At 38.1% G+C, this 20,396-nt stretch overlaps 2 long non-coding RNA genes across 2 annotated transcripts in view; both read left to right on the forward strand.

The window, feature by feature from the left end:
* The window catches only part of LOC143676176 (uncharacterized), a 101,182-nt gene that overhangs the window by 42,876 nt on the left and 37,910 nt on the right, over positions 1 to 20,396 (forward strand). The window lies entirely within an intron of this gene.
* Positions 653 to 19,917, forward strand: LOC143676202 (uncharacterized). The gene is made up of 3 exons (XR_013171911.1): positions 653 to 1,109; positions 14,138 to 14,189; positions 19,769 to 19,917. It is a non-coding gene; the product is annotated as an uncharacterized LOC143676202 (long non-coding RNA).

The following is a 20,396-nucleotide window of genomic DNA, read 5'->3' on the forward strand; positions in this document are numbered from 1 at the left end:
GACAACAATTAATAGTGATGATGATTTGGAAGGAAGAAATGGCAGTCTTCTGTTTTTATTTAGGTGCATTTTGAAGATATTGCATAATCTGAATGCATCAATTAGAAAGCCACCACATCTTGGTGGCAATGCTGGAAACTTCACAGGATTATGTGGTTCCCTCTGCAGATAGTGGTAGGCTGTGCAGGTGGATAAAGTCAAGTCCTATTTACACCATTAAAATTAAGTAAGTTACTACTCTGAATCTCATTTATCACACAAATGAAATGGGTGTTATAATAATACACTATACAACAATGATAAAAAAAAATCTCATAGGATTGTTACAAAGTTTAAATAAAATAATGCATTTAAACTGTCTTCCTATTATATAAGAAATAATCAATAAAAGTGAGTTATTATTATCACTTCTGTGTTATGAACTTAGAGTCTAAATTGTTACAGCAGCTTTCAGGACTCTGGGGCAATCCTCGCCAAGACTACTCTACAAAAAGCCAATTTTTCTAAATTAAAGAGTAGAAAGACCTCTGATCTCTGTGCTGGCTTTTTGCAGATCATTAAAGTTAGGGTGAGGCATCCTCTCTAAAGGCTCAACAAAGCTTCTGTTCAATTTCCATATTTGGGGTCTTTAGGTAATGAATATACGTAAAAAATTCCACAGAATCAGCTCAGTTTTACAGGGACCACTGGAGTTAATGAGTCATCTACTAACTTTTTTTCTGGATTCATTCTAATCAGTAATTCCCAAATCGTGAGCTGCAGACTTAGAGTATACACAGCTACAGCGGGAGATTCCTTCATCCATATCCACTCCAGCCAAATCAACACTGTCTCACACATATTTCACTGTGACTTTGCATATATTTACTTGGGCACATATTGTGTATCTCTTACAGTGCTGTGCCAGGTGCTAAGAACATAAAGATGAATAAGACACAAACTTTTGGGGGAGACAGTTATATACATTGTGACACATGATATGATGTGTTAAATGCCAGTGCATCTAGATTAAGGGAAATCAGAGGAGAGAAGCCAGTGGAGGAGGAAGCAAGGCAGGAGGCAGAAAAAGTACCGATGGAGAAAATGCCTGCTGAGATTATTCTTAAAGGGTAAGAAAGTTTCACCCGTGGGGAAGGCGGATGAGAAGTGCAGTGGGTAGGGGTGGGGGACAGTAATTTGAGGCAAAAGAAACAGCCAGAGCTTTTATACAGAGTTCACTGGCAAATGTCCACAGATATGGCTTTCAGTGCCACTTATAATACCCTTTTGCTAGTTAAGAAAATAAAATGAAATAAAATAACAACAGCAAAACAAGTAGTCCTCTTGGTGCCCAGACTACTTGCCTTATTCAACCCTAACAGTTGTATGTAAAGCTCCTCTGGAAATCTGACCTCCTCAAAGCTTTCTCAATGTGATCTAGCCCAATTCAATTAATCTTCATAAAGGCCTGCAGAATGGAATTGGAATTTGACCCCCTCATGAAGCTCTTTAAGGAAGAGGAAAGGAGATTTTTTGGCATCTGCAATGGACATGAAACTCCCATGGTTCAACTTTTCCTTTATTTTTTCTCATGATGTGTTTTACCATTCTTGAAATCCATACTTGCCTGGCTGTGCCTCCCTGACTTTTATAATGTTATTTAGACTTATTGTAGGCCATCACATCACACTTTGATACAATTAAATAATACCATTTTTGTTGTTACAACTTAGAAAAATGCTTTCTTACTGACCCATAGATAGCCAAAAGTCTGTAAACCTGGGACCAGATCTTCTATTCCACAAGTACAGATTAGGCTTGAGAAGAAAATGCTTCTGAAGAGGTGATATGTTGATTTAATTCACCCAGAGGTAAAATAAACTGACACTCTGGTCTTTTCTAAGAGCAAATATTAATAAGTTCATAGGAAGAAAGAACAAAATGTTCTATACAGTGTGAGAGAGAAAGATCAAAGATGTGTTTTGTCTGCTGACCATGTAGAATATTTTATAGAATTCAGACAGAACTAAATGTTGCTTGACAAATACGGCTCTTGTCTGCTTAGCCAGCCACCAGTTGGCTCCCCATTGCTCTGTCAGCGAAGCTTGTGCCATGGAGAAGAATCCAATTACCAATTTACCTTTCGCCCTTAAACCTAGCCTTCTGAAAGTAACTTTTGTTTGCTTGGCCTGGGCTGTTGCAGTAGCTAATTAAGATGAAAGGCATGTGGAGTTACTTTAAAGGCTAAAGCTATTATATTGTCTGTCTTACCAACTGCTCAAAAAGGAATGCTCTTAAATGATTTTTTTTTCTTTCTAAATATACATATATATTGTTTGAGACCCCATCAGGAGTGATTACTTCTGAAAACAGTTAGTTTTCCTGCTGGGGTGCTTCACAATGATTCTCCATAGAGTACGTTTTCTTTGTGTCAGGAGCTTAAAATACAAAGTTCTCTGAAAACAGCTGTTTGTGCATTGTATGACACTTTAATAAGGAACTAACAGGCATGAAAAGCAGGATGGTGGTGTCTCATGCTTTGTTGTTCTTTCCTTAAAGGAGGGAAACATCCACTGCGAGGTCATTAACAGGAAAAGGACTTCGAACGCAGACAAAAAAGTATAGAGGAATTAAAATGAAAAGCATGTTTTTTTTTTTTAACAAAGGATAGAAAGATGAGGAGACCCAGCATTTAAAAGAGCATTCACGCACGTGTCTGTCTGAATTCTGTAAGCAGGAATGAGAAAATATATCTCATTATTGCCTAGTTTGGGAGCCAGATCCTAGGGTACTGTGAAAGCCAGGCACGGAGTCTGGGATTTGTTAGGAGATGTGAAGCCCCTCGCAGCTGTTGCAGAGGGAATTAAGATGAGCCATACTCAGGAACGTGTCAGGTATAAGAGAGAGGAGAGGTAGGAGAAGCTACAAGGCAGGACGACCCGTGGAGTGAGTGGCTGTTCCATTTCTTTAATGGGTCTTAAATAAATTAAGTGACTGACTGATGGAGTCTTTGAGCTGGAAAGCAATGGATGGATTTTTGACAACATTGTGGAAAAAAGAACCTAAGGTGTAGATGCCCACTTTCTACTATCTTTTACTTTCACTGTGTTGCTTCCCCACCCCCCCCACCTCACCCCCAAGAAAACGAAGCATGAGCTTATTTCAAGTGATGATTTCAACTTTCTCTGCGGCTGGTCACAACCACATCATCTTTATCTTAAATTATGCTTTTTGAACATGGGTGGGTGATTGTGAAATAGACTACTAATTGTCACCCCATATCTATTCCCTATTTTTTCCTTTTAGTAATTGACACCACCTCCTACTCTCACATATGCCCAACTGAATTTTTAATAGGTATGAGTATATATTGCTACTTTCTAGATATAGGTATGATCAAAGAGATGTATGCACTGTGTACTTCCCCTCTCTTCCTTCTTATAGTTTGGAAAACAGGCTTGGTAGTAGTGGAGCCAGGTTTGACTCTGTAGATGAGAAAAAAGTAAAATATCATGGAGGATGGTGGAGTAGCAAGAGAGAAGTAACTAGGAGCCTGGATCATCTCCTGGAAGAGAGCTGCTTGCATTCCCTGCCCATCTCTAGGCTGTGACATAGGGAGACATTTTAGCCAGTACCCTAACTAACTCTAGCTAGGGTACTGAGTTAGCTAGGGTATTAGTCTGAGGACCCCTTTTGTTTTGTGGCTGTAAAGCAGCAAATTTACTGGATTTGATCAGAATAAGTGGCATGTTAGAGAAAGTTCTATCATGCAGCCTGTAATTCAGATCTAAATTTGCATGCCTTCTATTTTAATATATTGGGGCTGGGGTTGGGGGTGGTGGTGTATGCGTGTTAGAATTGGTGCTAAATCTTCCTCCATAGATTTTGTAGGATCAGAACAGGGTTCCTAGTAGATAAATAGCATATTCAAAGCACAAAACCAGGAGGATATTTTTACATGAGACATTTGAACAAATTTTGCCTTAAAAATATCTTTGACTCATTCAAAAAAAAAAAGGAAAATGGTACTTTTATTGATATTTATCCTCCTGCTTTTCCCACTTTCCAATAAATAACTGAAGCTACAAGGAAATTGTTCTTTTTAAAATTTTTAAGTGAGATAATAGGAATCTTCCAGTATATTCTTTCTGGTAGAAAAATAAAAATTGTACTGAATGGAAATGGAAGAATAAAACAGCTAGTGAGAAATTTTTCAAAAGCTGAATATTTATAATCATCAGATCAATAGGATTAGATGATAGATATTATTGGTACATCAGGAAAGATTAATATTTTTGTATAGGGACAAAATTGCCCCAATGACTCATGGGAAGAATGGTTTATCTGACACTTGTCTTAGCTGTTTATCTGGCAAGAGGCAACATGGTTCACTGTTGAGAAAACAGCCCATCGAAACCAGGGTTCTGCTATTTTCATGTGTTTCTAATATGATTTTAATCTGGCAGGTACCTTTAGGAACCTTTGGATTTGAACTCATATTGTGAATTATCTCTGATTCTGTCTTTTAAGGTTCTTTTTTCTTATTTATCTCATTTTCAAATTTATCTGCTTTCCCTTATGTTTGAAATCCTTGTTCCAAATCATCTGTGCTTTTTCATTTCCCTGGCAGAGTTTTGTTATTCATTACATGTTAGCCATTCTGGAGTTCAACCCCCTCATCCTTACTGTTTCTTACTACAAAGAAAGACACAGTTCTATTGGATTTTTCACTATTTCCCTTTATTTAAAATGCAGCTACTTTCAAGTACAGATGATGGTGATTGTTTCCAAACCATTTTGAACTTGCTTATAAGAAAAAATGTCATAAAAATATTATATCATGTATTTTTCTACAAGCATATATGCCATCTATTCTACTCCCCTTTGTTATCAATCTTATAATTCTATGATGACATTAAATCAGGTTTGTCTGATGTGGTTTGCACAATCAATGCCCATAAATGTCAGGACTGAATCCACGATGATTCCCCTATTCCCCAGCTAGCCTTCTGGTTAAAAGTTGGGAATTTAGTTGCAGGCTAGGCACAAAATAAAAGGGATTCTCTTTAAACTATCTCCAATTATGTTGCATCCAGTATGGGCAGACAAGTAGCAAGCACTTTCCAGGGTTTGTTTTCGGGTTTTCTCTTCTGGGATATCTGTCTTATCTCAAAACTGGACATAATTTTCATTTAAAGAAGTTTATAGATTGCTCTTACTTCTAGTTTCTACTTGAATTTTAAGGTAATAAAATTGCTATGCTCTTTCCATTAATAATCTTTGCATTGCTCATCTTGATTAAGTTTGGAACTTTGAAAATCCTGCATTTATTAATATGTGTAACCCCCTTACTGTATAATTTTGAGATTATGCCATTTCTACAATGGGGAAGTCACTACCTTTTTAAGAGAACTAAGTAAGATAATGCCTATGAAAGTGCTATATTCATAGGCCCACAAATAAATACTACGAGATTTGGTCTTAGCACTTATAGCAGCATATGTCCAAATAGTTACTTAACCTCTCTAAGCTTCAACAATATAGATGAGTAAAACTCATTAGCAGAAGACATTTATGTAAACCTCAGCACATTGCCTGGCTCTCAGTTAATGCAGCTATGACTTGTTATCACTAACATGTCCATCTGAGTCATCTATATGTATTTCTCTCTCTGAGATGCATTCAGAGCTAGAAATCTCTACTGTGTGGTACAAATCATCATTCTTAGTAAAGTTCTGGCTTAGCATGGCTGAAAATCAGCCCTGAATTGTGGGAAATTTCCTAAGATACTGCCAAACTCTGAGGCTTCTTCAGCTAAACAGCTGACCTCTGTTGATCTTTAACATTACCAGCCCATCTTCCATCCAGGCTTCTACATCTACCATTTTACCATTTACCAAACCAACTTTTGAGTGATATTTAGTATTGGTGGAGATGCTCCAGGGCAGATCACAACACACTGCTCCTCTCTTCAAGGGGCAGACAGCCTACATTAGAAGATAAAATATAGAATATGAAAAAATCAACACTACAAGTAATGATATTATTATAAATGTTATAATGACAAATGGATAAATGTCATGTTGAATGTCAAAAGAGCAGTGCAGCACTCTGATTTTATAAGAGAAGTGAATCAATGCAGCTTAGATTGGCCAGAGAGAACTTTGTAATTACCCAGGAAATGAGCTGAGCCTGCAAGGATGCAGGCGTGGCCACTTAGGCTGCATATTTCATAATTCCAGTGGGAGCCTCTGGATGGATTCGAAATAAAATATAATACAACGTCTGATTCACTGAGAACATTCAAGAAATATTGGTTAATTGACTGACTGATAAGTGGAGCAAATGAAGAAATATATTCCACAATCAATTTCATAAAGTCTTTGTTGAATCAGATACTTCCATTATGCTAGGAAATTCTTGCTCATGATATTTGAATCTTTAGTGACACTAAATGTCAGAGCTGATGGAAGTCTCAGAGATTACCTACCTTAACTTGTTGAACTATCTGATGAGAAAACTAAGACCCAAGGACACAGATACTTAATGACAGGGGCTGGATATAACCAAGAACCTTGAAAAATCTATAGCAAAGAGAAGAGGCACTTAAGCTAGACAAGAGACTGACCCAACCCGCACTAACTAGCTTTGAAAATTTGAAAAAATTGTGTCAAGTCTGGGCTAACTTGAAAATGAAGGAATTGAACCACATAGTTCCAAAGGTTCATTCCTGCTTGAACGTTCTAAGAAGGGGACAAAGTAAAACATTTAGTTTCATGCAGATGCTGACCTGATACCAAAAAAATCAACAGCAAACATGTAGATCAACTCAAAAGGAGCTTGCTTTAATAATTTCCCAGCATCTATCCAGCAATACTGTGAGTGTTCACATGAATTACCCTACTTCACTTTCTCTTTCTCTTACCTAGAAATTAATTTAAAATGTCTTTGGAAGAGAATGGATATCCCCTTATTCTGTAAGGCATATAAAGTTTTTCTAGGCATAACATTTATGTGTAAAAGCAAATAAATAAAGAGAATATGGCACCTTTCATGAGTTAATCTTCTATATAAATTGGAATTTGTTGTGTGTGACTTTCCTTGTGACTGAGCTGTGTTTGTTTTTCTTTGAGGTTTTATATTAGACATTTTAGATGCCTCCATGATGAGGTGTCCTATAAATAGTGCTTTATTGCATAAGACTCATTTCCTCAAGCATAAAACTTCTGGACACTGTACTTACATAGTGGCAAGTGTATAGATTGAGCAGTACTATAGCATCATTTCCATGAAATATTGTCTCATAGAGATGATACTGTACTTCAAAGAATCATACTTCAGTGCAGCAGGGAGACGGATGAAAAGAAAGAAGCTGATACCCTATTACCCTTAAATAACAATCGATCATCCTTCCATTGACTTTGCAACCCCAGACTTCCAGAGCCATTTTCCTCTTTTCCATGATACTCGTTTTAATCATATAAGCCCACAAAGAACCATACCACATGGTTTTGCGTGTGTGTATGCCTCCCCTTTAAAAATTTTCTACCATGTGTAAAGAGAATCATTAGGGGTGACAGACAGGCTGTCACTCCATAATGGAAACTTCGGAATAATTCCCCTTCATTACACATCTCCATACCAAACACAGCGGGGGTGGGGGTATATAGATTGTCTATTGCTAGTTTGCTCTGCCAGCTTCCCATTCTCAATAAAGAAGCAAGCACTTGTCTCCGTATGTATACTTGCCTCCAACCTCCCGGGAACACAGGTCAACTTCTCAGAACCCTCTCCCGTTTTCCAATTTAGGAGCCACACAAGGAAGGCTTACAAGTTTCTGCTGTTGTATAAATGCTCAGCCAGGGAGTGAGATGTCTGGCACCCCAATTTCCAGGAATAGCTCTCTTAGCAACCCATCATTTAGAATGGAATTAGGGAGCACCCATTTGCTACAATACCCCCCAAGGGACCAATAACTCAAGCAAAATTCTCAACTCAAGCAAAATGCATTTTAGCCTTCAGTTTTTGTAGTTTTATGCAGACTGGATGGGTGATGGGGTCTCAGAGCATCTAAGGTCAGGCCATCCTTGTCTTAGAGAGCAGGCACAGATCTGGCAGCTCTGTTAGGAATGTGCTAGCACTCTCACTGGAGTGTGGAGGATACTCAGTATCTTCATTGTTGGCTTTTGTGCTTTAAGAGAAACCCGCTGGGTATCATGAAGAATCTTATTCGAAGTACCTATTGTATTTAAAGATGGGAAGATAACTGAAGAGGGAAATGTGATGATGCTCTGCACTCATGCTGTGTGGAGTCTAAGAGGAAATTTTTAAAAAATGGGCAGAACAGGAGATGTTGAAAAATCCTTGTGGAAATTTTGAAACATGCTACAGCAGGCAACAGAAAGTGTTAGGGCGGCTTGCTGTAGGAAGTGGTGCTTGAACTGAGCAGAAAGAAAAGGAACCAGAGATATTGGGCCAAAACCTGGAAGCAAGAAATTGTAGGAGAGCACGGGGAAGGAAGCATAGTCATAATTGTAAGACTGTGGCATAGGGGTTTGGGAACCAAGCTTGAGACTTGGGTAAGCTTCAGAGAAGATGTTGCCTTTCGAGAATCAGTAATGAGAAGCTGCTTAAGGTTTTGTGCATTAGGACAATAATTCTGACTGAAGATGGTGGGGGATGGGGGTGGGGGTGGGGTAGTGTACAAAGATTTCAATATGGTAAGTGGCAGTAGTCAGTGTCTATAAAGCTTTTCTACATGAAATTTGACTGTGTGTGTGTGTAGGTGTGTGGATAATCTCATAGAAATAACTCAAACGTCTTCATAGTAAGAGTTACTTCATTGCTGATATTCAGCTTAGAGTATCTTTTTTTCTGCAGTACAAATCATACTTTTTAAGCCTAGGGAAAAAATAAGACAAGCTAATATTTATTGAAGATTTATAGGTAGTGTGCTATGGCTTTATGTATATCTTTCCTTTTAATCACCATAACAATCATGTTAGGCCCATTTTACTGATGAGGAAACTGAGAAACGGAGACCTTAAATAATTTGCTCAAGATATTGAGCTAGTAAATGGCAGAACAGGAATTCACACTCAGGCAGTAAGACCCCAGAACCACAATTCCAAAATATCCATCCATTTTGCCTCTCACAAGATGACTTCTTGCTTGCATTTTGCTCTTATTCCTTCAATTTTTGTGTGTAAGAAGGCAGTTAGCAAAGATTATCATATTAAAGAGATGTGTTTCTGAAGGTTCATGTCTGAAGAAAGCAGTTAACCCTAGAGACCAGTACAAAGTTACAGCTGTTTTAGGGGCAGGTTTCTGGTGGAAACTGAGGAAAATCTATGGAATGTCCTTCTGAAGCCAAAATCGTTAGCACAAATTACATTGGAGGTATAATCCCTTGGGTCAAATAGCAATATCTACACATTCAACAGATGTTAAATGTGCATCCACCAGGCACTGGTATGTACCCAGCACTGTTCTTGGCATTTGCAATGTATCAGTAAGCAAAAGAGGCAAAGATTTTGATCCTTGTGGGTTTTACACTGTGGTGGGGGCAGGATGGTCATTGAATAATAGATCAAGTAAATAAATTATACAGGGTGTTATGAGATGATAAGCATCATGGGGAAAAGATAGCAGAGTGAGGTGGTCAGGGACGTAGTGCAGGACGGCAGGGCTGGCCAAGATGGGTTTCACTGAAAAGATGCTATTTGAACAAAGGCTTAGCAGAGATAAGGGAGTTGATCATATGGGGATCAGCGGGAAGGCCATTCCAGCTGTAGGTGCTATTTGGGGATAAGATCTGAAGGCATGAATTGCCTGCTGTGTTTTAAGAAGAGTATGAAAGCAGGCATGGGTGGAGAAGAGCGATGCAGGTACAGAGAAGTAGAGTTGAGATCAAAGGAGATAAGGCACCAGAGCTTGCAGGGCTTCACTTTTGCTCAGGGTGAAATAGGGATACATTGAGCAAATGAGTGAGATTACCTGAGTTATATTTTACATGCACAGGGGTACCCTGGCTGCTGTGTCCAGAACAGATTGCAATGGAGCCAGGAGTAGAGGCAGAAAGCCCAACTAGGAGGCTACTGCAATAATTCAGGAGAAAGATTCGGATGACACCTGCATCGTTGTAATAGCAGCAATGAGAAATAGTAAGATTCAGATATATTTTAAGGATAGGACCAATGTGGTATGCTGAGGGATTGGATGCATGAGTTGACAAAGAAGAGTCAAATCTGAGTCCGATTTTTTTGTCCTGAGAAGCTAGAAGAATGGAACTGTCGTGCACTGATAAAGGGAAGACTGGAAGATAAGTGGTTTGGGGGAGGAAAACCTTTAGCTTAGTTTTGGACATGTTTGTTTTGAGATGCTAATAGAACATTCAAATGGGGATGTTGAATAGGTGCTTTGATGTACTATCTGGAATGGAGGAGAGAAGTGCACATTAGGAATACAAATTTGGGACTTATCAGTATAAAGAGAACTTTTAAAGCCATGACACAACTATCACCAAGGTTGTGAGCACACTGAGAAAAGAAAAGAGGACCCTGAGTGCTGAATCTTGAAACACTATTTCCTGGTTTATCACACGTTGAAGTTTAACTCAGTAATGGCTCCCAAGTCAACTTTTTTGCATGTATCAATTTAAAGGACACTTCCACGAGATTGAAGATATTAGTAATCAGTCCCCACATTTCCCAGGGATTTCCCCTGAATTCTTGAAGAGATCACGTGGGAAATGGGGTGAGATGGCAGTGTCTCAGTGGCACCTGGCTTGATCTCGAAGTTGCACCCATAGAATTCATGCATGTTTCAAGTTGCTCAATTACACAGCTGACACCAAAGCTGCTCCATTTCATGAGAGGAGAAATCAAAGCCATCATTCAAATAAAATGATGGCTTAGCACCACCATTAAGGTGAATTAGAGAATAGTAAAACATTTTTGCTGTGATTTTTCTCCTGAGTCATTACTTCTGAAATATGCTTTTGCCCTAACTGTCTGCATTTCCAAAAATCTGGGTTTTGCAGAAATGTCTAAACATATGTCCATTATATCCACTTAGAGCACAGGAGCTCACAAATGGGTAGTCCTCTCCCATTTCTGTGCTTGATCAGCACTCAGGAGATATGACCACCAGCTCTCAATTCCACTTGTATAACTGTGATTTGATCTGAATCCATCATGTCAGCAGACACACTGCCTTCTTCATGATTAAGATATTTGGAATTTCACATTCCGTATTTTACAGCTCCACGATGAAGCAACAACATCCTATGTGTTCTAAGACATTCTTTGCCAAATCCTAATGATCAAAACATTCCTTTAAGTCTGTGATAACCATACAATTCCAAAATGCAGTAATATGCTCATATATTAGTTGTGTGAAAAAAATTCAAGGGTTGGAATGATTATAATGGAATGGGAAAAATAGGAAAAAAAGATGCCAAAATATTAAGCCCAAGCCATCTAGCTTAGAAATGGTTTTAAAGTAAATGTTTGATGTGGTTCTTTGGTACACTGGTTTGTACAGGACCTGTTTTATATGTACTTTGCAAGAATCACCTTCGTAAAGGTCAATTCACCATCAGTGAAACATTAATAAGAGAGATCAAATATTTAAACTGTTGTTTCTACTCCTTTGCTTTATTCATTTTTGTTGAATAAGGTTGAAGTGCAAGGGTTTCTTTTTAAAGGCGAGAAAGATGAATTTTAGGCACATGCCTTTGCTTTGATTTTGTAATACATCCACTTATGTGGCTGTAGTCAGACACAAGAAAACATTGATGATTACTTGTCATATGGAACAAAATGTGATAAGTGATGGCCACATCTGCAGATGTGACTATGAATCACAAATAGTTGCAAGCCCAGGAAATATTGTGGAAGAGGAAAACTGGGGAAGGGCAAAAGTATTACCGGAAGAGGTGAGCAAGGTGGAAATTTAACCACACGTGGTTCTTCCATGGAAGGGTGATATTTCTTTGAAATAGTTCCATGGAAAAATTGTACTACTCCGAGAGGAAAGAAGTAAGATGACCAGACAGCACAGTTCTCAGGAAACCACAATCCGGTTTCAGCCAAAAAAGTATTATTCTTATGAAACAGCCTTCCTCTGCAGAAGTCTGTGTTACATAACTTCATTTTGGTCAATAATGAGAGACAGCTGTGTTGTGGAGGAGTGAGTACAGGATGCGAGGCTGAGAAGTCTGGGTTCGAGTCTCACTGATACCCTGGACTGTGTTAAGATGACTTAACCAGCGGTGGCCTCAATTTCCTCATGTTTTACATTGAGATTTTTGGATGTGGTGATTTGTCACGTAAGTCCTTCCCAGCTCTGAAATTCTGCTATCTTTTCCAGGGAACCAGATGTGACTTAAGAATCTCAAAAGAATTGTGCAATGGCTTCTTTCAGGGGGAATTTCACACACCCAAACCCAGATTCTCCATCGGCTCAGGCCCAAACCACATGGAGCTGAATAATCAGAACTTGTGCCTGCCCAGGATGGCTTACAGTTGTCATTTACTGAGCCAAACTGCTGCAGCAGAAACGACAGAAATGACAAGTTTCCAGGACCAGGTGGCAAGGTCACTTCTAAACATCCCCTAACACTTTCATCCAACATTTAAAATAATTCTGTGAACATTACTATTTCTAAAAATTTCATGCCAGCTTCACAACTAAATATAACTTCCCTTCAAATGATGAATCAAATGCATTTTGCATCAATGGCTCGCCATACTTGAGAAACCAAGTTGTTTCTCAAAGGGTCTTATTTGTGGTGAAGACATTTTTTTTTCATGTTGCTGCTCTGGTACAGCTCATTTCTAAGAAATTTCTAATTTCCCTAAAGTAAAATAAATGATTCAAAGTCAAAAGAGCAGAATTTTCACTCCACAGAGGCTTCTGAATCCTTTTCAAAACTGGCCTTTTGCCTTTGAGACGAAACTATGCTCCAGCCAGCTTCAAAGATCTTTCCCTTTTTTTTGTCTGTCTCTACCCAGTGCTTGTTCAATGATGCAAACCTTGAGTATCATTGCAAACCATGAGCCTCAGGTTTATCCTTTGTAGTACTTATAAGTGCTGTTATTTCCACTTCTTCATATCCCACCAGTTAGAAGTTTCCCTAAAATGAGTCTTGTCCTCAAACACCACAAAAGCGTTTTTAAGTTTATCATTTTTATTAGCTTTCTCCTTGCATTGATCAGAGTTTCCCAGGGAGTGCTAGGTCCCTCCCTGTTCCTGACCCTCAGCTGCCCTGTCTGACATAGCGCCTGTTCAATGTTGCAGATGCAGTTTTGTCATTTGAATCCAGCAAAATGTCAGCATGAAATCACTTTTGGTTTACATTATTTTTGGAATCTGAAGATAGTTGTTTCTGTTATTTAGATCAAAATTTGAAATGTCATGAAATGCACTAAAAATGAGCGCGACATAGAAAAAGTAAAAATGAATATGAAGTTCTTTTACTTTCCGATGGATTATTTCACAATTTGTACACAGCTAGTCAACTAACTAGGACCATTATGGTATCAAACACATTTTATAAGCAGTTGGGGATATAAATTATAGATGAAAACAAACAAAAAAATCAAATGATTTTATTTTCCCTTCTAAGCCATTTTTGCTAGAAGGTGGATGTATAAAGAAGCTACACGCAGAGAAAAATAACTAAGTCATATTTTTGCTTTGTGGCTCCTGCGAAGTCATGGATTTATGCCGCTCTCACATAACATTAACACTAATTTTATCCTTTGTTCCTACAGGCCAAATTAAGTAAAGGGGAGAAAAGATCATTTAAAAATAAAGATATATTCTAGAAAAATCTCTTTAGCGAAATGTGATTAGCATGATGGATAGTGTGCATGTCAGCAGATTTGGGATATTTCCACTCCCTTTGGGGTGCCAAGTGGTTTTCTTCTTTATCATTGTTACAATAGAAACCTATCACCTCATAGGGTTGCCTCAGGTTTGGTTTTCTCATCTTATTACAAATAAGTTAGCCCCTATCATTTCTGACATAGTGTGACCTTTTGAGTCTGAGTACAATTAATTACACATTTAAATCCTGTTTTTCATTAGCTTCTCCACTTGAAAATTTTGTTTCTCTGAAATGTTTCATTGGCTTCTCTTTCTTTCCCCTTAGATGTACTGTGTTTTGAAAGTGCAATCGAATTATCAGGCTAAGCCAGCAAAACGTATGTTTTTCTTAATTTGTGTTTTTATTATTCCTTTGCATGCAAAATTTATTTTTGTTTGAATACAAATGCTCTCTTCCCCACATCTTGTGATGCAGTTTGTGTATTGAATGAGGATATTTTTTCTCTTCGTAGACAGCTAAAGGGAAATACTTGAATGAACATGTGTGGTTTGATGGACTAGCAATTTGTTCCAATGGAAAGGCAGAGACAGCAGTGCATTTAAGCAGAACACAACCCACATACATGCAAATGGTTTGCATCTATTATTAAGATTTTATGCAATGATTATAGAAACCAATTAACAGAAATTTTAAGTGGTGACCATTTCTAAGTGGTGCTCATTCTATAACTAATGACATGGCTTTATCCTATCCTTAGTGATAGAATTCCTTTATAGTCCTGATGCATGCTTTCAGATGCTGGCAGGTGACCCTGGTCATTGACAGGCTACAGCGTATCAAGCTGGGATGATATCAGGGCCTTATCAAGTCCAGGGACAACACAGCCAGGAGTCTCTCTGTCTTCCTTCCTCCAGGAGAGAGGAAACTTCTGCTGGGTTAGTGGGTTTGGTGATGTTGGCTGCCTGACTAGTACACTCAGGGTCAAAACAATCAAGGCTGTTTTAACAGGATGAGAATGATGAAGCCACAGGGGAGTGTTTAGTAAGCATAAATCATTCAAGAGACCTTTGTTGGGCAAGGAAGGCCTCCACTTCTTTCTCTGACAAATAGCCATTCAAATGATGGTGTATGTGGTCATCAGATGTACCAGTTAGTCCTCATAAGGAAGGCAAATGGGATGCGAACATAATAATGGGAGACATTTCCAAGTCAATGATAAGAGTAGAAAGATACACCAGAGCCATTATGAAACCAGATTTAGAATTCATTGCTTTACTCACTGATCCTTGCCTCATATTTCCCTCTGAAGCATTTCAGACTCTTAGACACATTCTTTCTTCTCCCTATGAATTCCAAGAAAACAGCAAGAAGCTCTTTTAAAGAAAATAACCAATTATTATGCTTAAAGTGACTAAAAACATAATCATAAACTCTTCCAAGGTCTGGTTCTAAGCTATTCATAGATGTTAATAGAGATCCATATTCTCTGGTCACAAAGAAATGAAGGCAACAGATTCTAGAGTTTTGAGGTTTCTTGGGAAGGCTGAGGTATCTTTCCTGCTCCTCCTTTCTTTAACTGGTTTTGCCTTCCAAACCTTGCTCCTTAAGTCTCAAAAACTGTGCCCTTCCCCAACATGAATGCATTCTACAGTTTTACTCTTTTACTCCTAGCCAAGTCTTTAAATTGGCACCCTCTGGTTCTGACAGAGAAAATCTCAGCAGGGTTCTGAGAAATACATTCAAATGTTCATGAATACTAAAAGCAGTGAACACAACAAAAATCATTACTATCTGTTTTATATTTATATGAAACATAGCTGGATTCCTGGGATATGTGAATTAGATGTGGATAGGAGTTTTGTTAGAGATGGTTTCATTAGCTGAGTTGCCATAAATTATTTATAACCAAGTCTCAACATCCAAGCTTCTCGTTCACATAAGCTGATAGAGTAGCTATTTAGTAAAGTCAGCATTTGTTCAAGACTTCATTGGCTTTCAGTTTTAATGATGTTTTCAGAACACATTTTTCTTAACAAGATTGTTTTAAAATTAGGAGTATCTGGTTTAGTCTTCAGCAGTAATTTTCATAAGCTTTTTTCAGTACAAATAGCTTACTCCCCACACGCTCTCTTGCCTGCCATCTTTATCCAGAGAATTCTCGTCAAGTATAATTGTATGAAGCCCAATGCAGCCATTACATCATATACTATCTTTCACTCACCTCCTGTACTCCTAAAAGCACCGTGGTAAATCTTAGCCCTAATCCAACTGATTCCACAGTGGGCTACTAAACAATTAGTTAATACAAGGGTGGAGTATGCTGTATAAACGACAGATCCCTGGGTTGGAAAGTTCATAATAAAAGTGCTTAATAAATTCATTAATTTCCTAATAAAGTCATTAATTTCCTAATAAAGTCTTTCTAGGTTTTAAACTTGTAACTTGAGAAATCTGAGTTATCTTACTGATAGACCATTAGATGTTAGTAATAACATCAATTGCATTCAGCTGATGTTCAGGTTATATGACAGGAGCCAAATTATTTCATCTCAACTAGAGTTTAACACCAAATATTTATGCATCACATAAACCCAACTCTAATTCAGTTAACTTGCAGGTAAATTCTACTGCTTGGGGATGGGATCTGCAAAGGTATTCCACATATTTAATTTCAATTTAAAGTTAGATGGGGACATAAAGCTCACTTGCTCCCAAAGTGTCATGGCCCTTTGAGGATTAAAATAACCTTATATTGAGTGATAATCTACTTCCAAGTAACTTCCATCCATTAGTCCTAGGTTTTTCCTTTGGTGGCTTAGAATATCAGTCTACCTCCCTTTCCATATGGTGCCTCTCAAAATATTTGAAGAGAGCTGTTATGTCCCTTTCTAAGTCTATCCATTTTCATGTGACATATCCTCAGTCTGTTATTAATTGTACAAAATGGTTTTGGACCCTCTGCCATTATTGTTGAATCTCTGAATATACACTCGTTTGTTCACAGTTGCTACTGGGTACCAGGATATACAAGATGCAATGCTTCATATAACTGATAATAAATCTCCACATATGAAAAGTTTAAGGTCATTCATAGATATGAATCACTGACCTGAAGATAGTGATGCAGAATTGTCAAATTGGTGGAACACAGCTCAAGCTTTTTATTTCTTCTGATAGTCAAGTTACAGTGTTGACTCTTCTCGGAGTCAAACATTGCCATCGGCTTTTTTTTTTTTGAATTAACAGATCTCTGTTACTCTGTGCTTTGAATTCATACTGAAGATTAGGCAACTATCCCTTCCAAATGTATATATTGCAAACCTGAAGTTCCTTTTTCTCTGCCTCCATATACTGCTGTTCTCAGGGTGGCTGCCCTTATCATCTTCAATTAACCATGTCCTTATAATGAGGATTCCCTTGCTTTCTAGAGATGTTTGTGTATATGTGTGTGAAAAATAAAGAGAAAGTGAGAAGGAGAAGGGAGAAAAAGAGAGATGGAGAGAGAAGGGGAGAGAGAGATACATTTTCCTAATGCTATTCAGTTTTTCATTTACACACATCTTTTATCAAATACTCTCAGGTCCATCACATTCTGAATTATGAAACAACAAAACAATCAAATTCTCTCCCATTTTGTATCAGCTGTATATGAGCCACTTTTTCTCAGCTTAACTTTGATGGTTTATGCATGCATGGCATAAGCTGCTGTGAAAAAAATAACTTCTTTTGTAGAAGCTTAAGGTAGATAAATTTTTGATGCATATTGGTGAACTATTTTAATCTTTGCAGTCATCATATGAACTACCAGCTCTTTTACTATTCATTCCTCTTAGAAAGCTGCACAATTGATCTATTGAAGATCTCAGTAAATTTTGGATTTACTACTAGAAATAATTGAGATACACCTTCTTAAAGATACTTATAGTACTATTAATGCTATAGTAAAAGTGGCAACTAATTTTCAGTGTCAAAGATGTACAGTTTATTTGCATGGAGGCTTAAAATTAGGGGATGGGATGTGTTGCTTTTGGTCCAGTATTTCCGGCAGAATTTCAACTGTTGTACAGAAAAAAAAAATCTCATGATCGAATTTGGTACATGACAGTGATTTGCTTATGTGTGCCATCTGAACAATGAATGGAAATCATGTTATAGTGCCAATAAAGAAAAGTTAATCAACTTCTCAGCACTCTGTGAATGATGTCAGTTATTCCTCCTCTTAGACCGAAATAAGCATTGAGTGAGGGTGATCTGTAGTTATGTCTCCATCAGGCAGTTGATTATGTTGCTCCCTTCTCAACTCATATATTGTTTTGCTGTTTTGTTGAGATTTGATTGGGTTCCAGAAAAACTGGCAATGTTTACATTGGCAACCATTGATGTCTGCAATCTGGGAATCCTCTACAAGCTGTGGTGTAACAACTCTGGTTGGCTGTAATGTGACGTCTTTAAGTTGGTTCTCATTACCTACTGCTTCACCAGCTACTGCCCTCCACCTCCCCATCCAATATGGCAACCCACCTCACCATTTTTGGTCTGCTTCAGATAGTATATGGTAATTACAGTCCTCCTCACCAGGGGATCCAAATTGGGACAGTAACCAGTACATGCAACGTGGATTGGATGCCTCGTGGCTGAGCTTCCTCAATTGCCTGATTTCCTCTCATCATCAACATTTTCAGCAACAGACTCATATATTACTCCTGCCACTCAAAGCAAGCCGCATGCCCCATGATTTGATTTCATTTGCATTCCTGTCTTATTCAAGCTGGTCTTTTTTGGAAACATTCTGAGAAGCATTTATTTCTCTTATTTACAAAGAGATTTATGTTTCTTAGATTATGCTGACAGACTCTTCTCACTCTCTTTTCTTGCTCTCAAAGCTTTCCCTTCTCATTTCTGAAAGCAGGTTCAGAGAGGAAAATCTTCACTTGCTGGAAACTTATTTCATAAAGTTAGCAAGGAGAGAACCCCCTTACCAGACGATTGAATGAAAGTGAGTGGAGACTGAGAAGCAGCGGCCTTTTGTTGGAAAGACCCAGATGTTCTGGGATGTCCATAGGAAGGAAGACCTTGCCACTGGGGTTGCTTGACTTCCACATGGGATAGAGTTCTAGTCACCTGGGTTGTACCATAAAATGGGTCAGGTTAAACAATGGAAATGTATTTGCTCACAATTTGGGGCTGGGAAAATGTCTAAATTAAGATCTCATCATGACAATGCTTTTTTCCTGAAGGCTGGCATTCCAGGGCTGGCTGTTGGTGATTCTCGGTCCTTAGCTTGTCACACGGCAAGGCACCTGGAAGCCTCTTCTTGTCTCTCCCTTCTCTTCTTGGTTCCATTGATGTTCAGTTTCTTCCTGTGGTTTTCTCTCTCTGTCTGAATTTCATTCCCCTTATAAAGGACTCCAGTAATAAGATTAAGAACCATCCTGATTGGGCTGGGCCACAACTTAACTGAAGTAATCTCATCTGGAGGTCCTATTTACAGTGGGTTCACAACAATAGGAATGGGTTAGATTTAAGAACATGTTTTTCTGGGGGTAGAAACATGTTTTCTGGGGTTTGCAGTTTCAAACTACCTTGGGCAGACTACCACAAAGGGCTGCTGATAGATGTTTCATGCTCAAGAAAGAAGGAAGAGAAGTACTTTTTTAAAATATGTATATTATTGATCAAGGATAGGCAAATACCAATGACCATGCCAAAGGAGCTCTCAAAATATACATTTTGGATTTTCTTCCTCCATACCTGGACATGGTCCAGTGAGACGGGTTTCTGCTTTACAAAACCTGCTTTCCATTTGCAAAGACTCAGATAAAATGTAAAAATTTGAATGGTGGTTATATAGCCCTAAACAGTCATGTTCACTGGGATGGAATGTTTTGAATTCTTAATATATATAACCATGTGGATTATTTAAAGTGATAAAATGCTTTTTTTTTTTTTTTTAAGTTTGAAGACTCACTAATGATGAAATCAAAAGAAAGAAAACATGTCATTTTGCTCCTGGATATGGTCTGTGGTTGTCCATGCCACCTGTCTCTTTCTACATGTCTATGTCTGCCACTTCCTCTCTGATCTTCTTGATAAACTCAGCTGTGCACCCTCATGCAGAGTCTTCATCTTTTATGCTTCACTGAGACCTTTACGCATAATTATTCAAGATATAGAGAAAAGTGTGAGTCTATATGATACTAACAATTTTGGCTTGTGCATCAAAGTAGTATTCTAATTAGACAGAAATTCAAATTATTTGGGATGTGTACTCCTCATTTGCCTGTGAACTCTCTGAGGGCAGGCCTTGTATTTTACTCATCTGAGTATTCCTTATACCCATCATTGGCCTGGCCTATGCTGAGGATCCAATAAATTTGGTGAGTGGAATCCTACACATCATGAGTAATAAAGACCCACAAAACTTCTATTACTTGGATTTACCTTTTACTTTTACCCAATTATATTTGAAATATATAGTCAAAGAAAACAATAGACAAATAAAGAAAAACAAACCTCCTACATTTATACTCTAAGGAAAATTATTCTCAAGCTTAAAAATTAACAAAGTAGAGGAGAATTCCAA

Source organism: Tamandua tetradactyla, chromosome 1, assembly GCF_023851605.1.
Source record: "Tamandua tetradactyla isolate mTamTet1 chromosome 1, mTamTet1.pri, whole genome shotgun sequence".
Lineage (NCBI taxonomy): Eukaryota > Metazoa > Chordata > Mammalia > Pilosa > Myrmecophagidae > Tamandua > Tamandua tetradactyla.